General features: G+C 39.1%; 1 long non-coding RNA gene across 1 annotated transcript; it reads right to left on the reverse strand.

The window, feature by feature from the left end:
* Nucleotides 1-125: 125 nt before the first annotated feature.
* LOC311279283 lies at nt 126-6474 on the reverse strand. The gene is made up of 3 exons (XR_014625546.1): nt 5973-6474; nt 5683-5837; nt 126-255 (listed from the first exon to the last, which is right to left on the reverse strand). It is a non-coding gene; the product is annotated as an uncharacterized lncRNA (long non-coding RNA).
* Nucleotides 6475-7613: the final 1139 nt, after the last annotated feature.

Genomic DNA, 7613 nt, shown 5'->3' on the forward strand with positions numbered 1-7613 from the left:
CATGTGCACGTGTTTCGATTTGGGTCCGCTGGTCAGTTTAATGCATCTGGATGTAATCTTGTCCTTTGCTATAGGTTTACTCTTCACAGGTTAAAGTGAAACCAGTGTTTCACCTCATAAAACGTTATGGTGTTTCAAACAACTCGCCTTATAAAACGCTACAGGGTCTCCCAAGGACACCTTTCTGCCTGACGCTCGTTTTTCAACCTCTCTCACCCGAGATCTATGCCCATCTCGCCTTTCGCAGATCAAGACCTAGGAATCAGAGAAGAAGGGAAGGGGCAAAAAAGAGTGGCTATCAATCAGGGGGTTGGAAATCAGGAAATAGGTAGGTCGGTTCTTTGGGAGAGAAACACAAACCACATGTGGCAGCAGCAGAAGCAGGAGCAAAGCAACAGGATTAATGCTGTTGGTGAAAATGAGATCAGGTCACTCAAAGCTTCTGGTTCGATGGGAACCTACTGAACATACACTCGCGACGTCCTCACCCCAAACCCACGCACATCAACAAATCTAAATCAAAACAACCTCACGGGCATTCTCACACCGTGACTAACTAACGCAAAGATCAGTCATCATCTCCTGCGCAGACACACTTGAACACACGCACTTAATGTTTTGAGTGACCTCGTGATCCTGTTGTCCCTCTTCGTAGTATTTATTAGGTGCTTGGGCTTGGATGTATGTGTAGAGTTGATAAAAGCATCTGGACTCATATTGGGGTTAAGACCCAAGGGAGTGAAGTGGGTGTTTTCAGCTGGACCGTTCTGAATTGTTCTTTTAGTGTCTGCGCAGCAATGTTGTACCTCCCCACCCAAGCGCGCTTCGGCCAGCCAAACTACTGTCTTGTGAAATGTGTAGCATATTTTGTGAGCTTACGTAAACCATAGGAGAGATACTTTTTGGAAATAACATGCAATTTACTGCAGGTGAAAAAATTATTTAAGAAAGGACAAAGAATGTATAAGCATTCCAGATTTGATCTGCCAAGCTCCAGGGAATGCAGTCATTCGAAAAGCAAGTTCAGCTTCCAACTCGCACACCATTCTGATGAACTGACAAACACGACACCGGGAGCGCGACGAGCGTCTCTAACAGGACTGAAACCAGCACAGAGCGTGTGATTCCATCCGTTGAGCGCAGTGGCAGAAATCAGCACTATTTCTTCACAACCGAGTCTTGTTTGTTTTACATGCATCTGTGTTTGTTTAGTGAGTTTTCGTTGTAAGTGCGGACAGAGGGACAATTAGCTAGGGGCATTTTCTTGGCCGTTTTTCTGACAATGGAGAACTTCACTCTCACTCTCACTCTCACTCTCAGTCAAGAGTCTTAACAATTGGGATAGAAACACTATAAAGCCTTGTTTATAAATGGTATTAAAAGCTGTCTTTTGTGATCTGATCACATGTTGTCAAACAAGACACATTGCTACTTACAACATGTCTCAAATGTGTCTCCTGTGACCACTTGGGAGGGGAAGGTCTTTCATAAAAAATAATTTAAAAAACCTGCAGTAATATTGTGAAATATTACAATTTAAAATAACCAATTTCTATTGTAAAATGTTCAGCCATGCACACATTTGGAGTCTTCAGTGCCACATAATATTTTTGAGTAAAGTGCAATTTTTTTTTTTGCTGAATTCTTTGAAAAGGTTCAAAAGAACATTTGTCACATTATAAATATCTTTACTGTCACTTTTGATTAATGTAGTGTATGCTTGCTGAATAAAAATGTTAATTTCTTTAAAAAAAATGATACGGACTCCAAACTTTTGAATGGTAGTGTACATGTAAACATACTGAATAAAGTCTGTATTGTTACAAGTTTACACACACACACACACACACACACACACACACACACACACACACACACACACACACACACACACACACACACACACACACACACACACACACACACACACACACACACACACACACACGTTTAACCCAATAAGGGTCATGCCACTACTCCCTGGGCAACTGTTAAATGCAAATGTAATTAAATTACTCGTTTTAAATCTGAACTGTTGCTCTAATGCAATTAACCAAAAATAACCATCATAAAGTTTTCTTTCATTCCTTATTAGCTCAAGTTCATCGGGAGTTGCTGATGCTGCTGGTTGTTGTCACTTACCAGTGGCAAACAGAGAAATTAAGACTAAAACTCACCATACTTTGTTTTTAAGAAATGCATTCAAACTTGAATGTACTATTAGTGAATAAGTATATAGATAAATCATATTGGATTTTATTTTGGCTCAGCTGAGTGAGATTTACAAGTTCACTGTCAGACTGATTATGCTTGTTCTCAAAGCATCTGGCTAAAATTAAATACCATGAGACAATGCTATGAACATTTAACCTGCATTTATTTATTTACTCATTTGATGTCTGCCATTACAATTTAGATAATCAAATTTGTTTTTCAAGTCCCTTAGGGTTTGAAAACCCAGAATAAAACTCATAAAATTTGGCAATCCCAAAGTCTTGAAACTTGCCAAACAGAAAGAAGCTGAACTTGTCTGAGTCCGTATGAACAATACCTATGCAATTGTGTTTGGAACTTTCCAATGAAAATTCTTCCTTCATTCTTCCTTCTTTTCTTAACCAGAGTGCACTGCATTTCCCAGCATTCCTCAGAGGGGTGTTCATCCTGAACCACAGCCCAGTTGCATTATTGGGTGAAAACAGCCCTCTGGAGAAATTTAAGCGACTGATTGCTAAATCACGCCCTTTACATTTGATCTTAAAGCAATATATGTACATATGGTTTGATTTAAGAGGCTAGGGTGGTCCGGCAGATATATTTTTATTCTAATTTACTGTAAGTAATTGTACATTAAAATATTGCTGGGTGTCTATTCACTCCAGGTGGCTGTGGGGGCTTTGGAATCATTCAGAATAAAATAATAAGGTTACATAAGCATATAAGCTTTCAACGCCTGCAATTTGCACAACTGAACTGGAAGATTTAAATAATGACATTTAATATTTTTATAGAATGGTTTCTAATATCCATTGCAATAAAGTCTAGCCTGATTACATTTCAATTTAAACCACCTGCAAATCTCAAACTGACTTTTGGATGCTTTCATCCAATTTGGATGCTATTTGTATCAACTTTGCAATTCCCAACCAGTTGTTGAGTCCATGGCATGAAACAAAAGCACGGCTGGAGGTTTGTGGTGGTCTGACTTAAAAGTGCTGACGTAATAAACACTTCATTGCATAAGACTATGGCAGGCGATTCTGTAAAATCACCTGTTATTTGGAAGCCCGCTTGCACTTTACACACTTAAATATGAGAGCTGTTTTCCAACATAGTGTGGCATTACTTTATACATGGACATGCTGATGAAGGTGATGGCGTTTCAAATAAAAGTTATTTTAAAGGGATAGTTTACTACAAAATTAAAACTTTCATCATTTGTCATGCATGCCTGTATATGAAATTTTGAGGAATGTTTTTGGCCATATAGTGAAAGTCAAAGGAGTATAGTGTTGTTTTGGACCTCACTGACTTTCATTATATGGACAAAAACAGTTGAAACATTCCTCACAATGCATTATGTTTGTTCCAATAAGTCAAAAATGTCAGATGGCCCTTTTCATACTGCTTAAACCTAAAAACAAAAACAAACCTCAAACTATAGTCGTCAATTCAAGATTGTATATGACTTTTCACGATACACGTTGTTTCAAAGCAGCTTCACAGAAAATCTATTGTAATAAAAAGTCATAGTGTAGCATCTATTGTCTTTAATGTCATTAAGCATCCAAAAGAAATGTGTAGTCGATAAATCATACAGAGTGAAATTTGAATCTATTGTAAAACCGCACAGTACTGTACATCTTCTGTAACAACTACCAGTCGTTGTTTTGCACAATTTTACCCTCAGTATATGCAAACCCATTTTTTTTTACATGTCTGTGATGAGGTGAAAATATTCCTACACCAGTCAATTTACAGCTGTCAATCAAAAGCTGGTTCTTTACTGTAATGAAAATCTGATATGGAACACATCAATTGTCTTGTCTACGCCAGCAATGATTCCACTATTAGATTATTTGCTTAAATGCATGTTTGTTGTGTAACAGAGTTTAAGATGATGTCATTTTGTTCTGTGATTGGCAGTCAGAGAAATTCCGATATGGAACCCATTAAATCGCTGGCGTCTTTTGTGCTCAGCGAACTCCCGTATGTTTCAGCGTTTCATTTCGTTCTTTTTTTTTCTCCTACTCATTTTTAGCCTTTGTAGTGGTTGTCTTTCTCAAGGACAGGAATATAACTCTTGGAAAAATATATTTTGGCAGCTTAGGAATAGTCAGGACAGAAAAAAAGAGCATAATGTGACGCACTGAATTTGCGATGGGATTCTCGCCAAACGCATTGTTGCAAATGCATTTAGCCTTCAAATGTACAGTTGCTTTTTATGGATATAATGTAGACTTTTATGCTTTCATTGGGATTATCATCCTGTCCGCTTTTAGAGTGGTTAAAACGACGATCATTTCATCATCTGTGGATGCCCACACAGGAAATGATGTAATAGTGAAAGGCTTAAGACAGCATGAGCCTGTGCTTCCCTGGCAGTTACAGTAACAAGTATCATCAGAAACCACAGGATATTAAATCAGGATAATTAAGTGTCATGAGTTGTAATAATTTTGTTGTAGGTTATAAAGTGTCAAGATGAGGATATACAGATACAAACACTGCACATGTTGCCTTCAGACCAGAGAAAATGCTTCCGCAGATCCCACTGAGAAACTTGCAAACAGTCTTAATCCTGGCATCTGCTATATCAAATCACTTAATGTCCCGAGAGCGGGAAATATCTGTCAGTGTGATCAACAGGAGTTTGATCGATCGCTCTGTTTCTCTCCTTCCAAACTCATAGAGAAGCAATTGATGGCTGTCCGTTTCTAGAGAGCCCTCTTAGATCTGTTGCACTTTCCCAATGCAACGCTTTGGGTTTTAACACCAAAGCGTCGGCCCTTGAATAAAAGAGAGATTTATAACCTTGCGCTTCACTATGTGGACTGCATAGCACGCACTTTCCTCTCGCTGTTTCCCTCTAAGTGGTAATAGTTTTTCCTCCATGCTGATGTGTTTGATGGGGACAGCAGGAGACCAAAAGACTGGACAAAACATTACAGCAGTGCAGCCCTCGTTGATGGATGCTTGCTAGACAAGCATTATTTTTAAAGCACAGACTTTGTACGTAGGTCTGCAGGAAGATGAAAAGTCACGCTTGGATGCCAGCATGCTGGAGCGACCAATCAAAACAAACACACGCGTCCAAACATAATCACTAACCATGATTTGTTCATGTTCAGGATGCTTAGCGATATCTGACTCGGAATATCTGCAGGTCATTTTAATGATGAAGTGTCTTTAAAGATGCTAATTCAATAGACACATGTAGCAGCATGGGAATATAATGCGGACTTAAACGCTCGCAAACCTAAAGCAGGTTATGGTGCGTGTTAGAGGGGCTGCGGGTAAGTATGTTTATGTAGGGGTCTTTCAGAATTCTTAAAAGCAAAGTGGCATGTTTATGTACAAGTTTCATGCGTATTTACTTATGCTCAGACACACGCAAAGTTCTGAGCATTCCTGTTGTGCTGTGGTCTGTCAGACCTGTGATTTACATTAAAGTCAATCACTCACTCTGAAGGGCTTCTGCCTGTAGCTCCCTGCCGATGTTCAACAGTGGCAGTATTACATTCTTTATGATGGAGGCCCCCTCTTTCTCTGTCTTCTGTCTCTCTCTCTCTCTCTCTCTCTTCTTCGAGCCAGCCTCCTCGACTTCTCCGTTTGCAACGCTGTAAGATGGAGGGATGGAAACGATTATAGAAGAGAGAAGAAAAAAGACAGGCAGATGGGGATTCCAGCGATCTCTTTGGAATAGATAAATAGATTTTGAAATCATTCACAAATGATGTGCAAAATGTGCTCACCATCTGCTCCAACCAGCGCTGAGAAAACCCTGCTCTCCCATCACACACTTTTTTTTCCAGCTCTTTCTTTCATTCTCGCTTTTTCTCCTTCCCCTCTTCGAATTTGTCATTTTATAGCCATCGCGGCTGTGTCGCAGGTGTCATTTCCAGTGACTGTTCCAGGAGGCAGACTCACAGAAAGAGGGCTGGATTTCTGACTAGTAGTTTAGAAACACGCTTTAATGCAAGAAGAGAAAGAGAGAGAGAGGAATTTATTTTTTTTTTTATCTATGACATAAATCCCATTGCATGAACAGTGTGAAATGAACATCCTGATTGTGTGGGTGTCCTGCAAACCGCATTTCCCAGGGAGCATTGAGGGAAGCAAATGAAACACCTGATGGTTGCCGGAACACTGGAATGGGATGTACGTAGCATAAGACCAGTGGGGCAATTAGAATAAATAAAGTCAGTCTTTCCAGTTATTCTCCATCCATTCTATAGAGAGAGATGTAATGGAAGAAACAGGGTGACCAGATTAATCTAAATAAATAAATGCACATGTTATGTGAAATGTCAAGTGGCAGCTTGTGTCATTTTTATACATGCAGTTTTAGACTAAAATAATTCATCTGAACTGCAAAAAAAGTAAAGATCTACTGTGTTTATGTTTGTGCGTGTACTAAGGTGCGTCCACACCATGTTGTATTTACTGTAATTATATGAGATTCCAACTTGTAAAAAGCGTTTGTCCTTGTAGAACTCAGAATTACAGCTTGTAAACTGGGAATTTCCTGAGAGCTCCTACTTGTACCATGTGACCGCTGTACCACCTGATCACTGTTTGGCCGTTGATAGTGTTGCCATAGAAACATATAATTCCCAGTCCGAGGACGTGAACTGCTTTAAGAACGTCACGTGTTGTCATCTCGAATTTACGGTAATTACGACATTACATTACTTCAGTCTTCAGTGTCACATGATCCTTCAGAAATCATTTTAATTTGTTGATTTGGTGCTCAAGAAAATGTATTATTATTATTATTATCAATGTTTAAAACAGTTGCGGCTTAAAGGGGTCATGAACTGGATTATTTTATAATGATTCCTGGGGTGCCCTTATGTTAGTATAATTTTTACATAAAAAAATTCATAATTTAGAAATAAAAGGCATTTTTCTAAGCCTGATTTTGGCCTCTGATTTGAATGCTCTGTTTGAAGGGGCGTGTCTGCTGTGAGACTTCAGTGTAAACGCCCACTGCTGTGATTGGCTGACATCTTTGCATATGAAATAGCTAGTATTACAAGTGGAACTCTCTCAAAAAAATTTTTTACTACGTTTTTACTATTACAGCCATCGAGATTAACGAATCGTGAAAAGTTAGATGTATTCCCATCACATAAAATGTTGCAGTGATGAGCATTGAGCAGATGACAGTCAGTCTGTTGATCGCGTGAATGAAGAGATCTCATCATTGCAACGCAGTTTCTGCACTCTCACGAATGCTTTCACCAAATAACAATGCAAACACAATGTAAATACAGTAAGAGCTTCATTGTGCAGTGTAACAGTGTCATTGATTTCATTACGAGTTTTGGCTAGTGTCCAGATAAACTTAAATGCTGTGTGATTGAGAGCCTGAGAGATTGGAAAGGGAGCGT

Source organism: Rutilus rutilus (genome assembly GCF_951802725.1).
Source record: "Rutilus rutilus genome assembly, chromosome: 20".
Taxonomy (NCBI): domain Eukaryota; kingdom Metazoa; phylum Chordata; class Actinopteri; order Cypriniformes; family Leuciscidae; genus Rutilus; species Rutilus rutilus.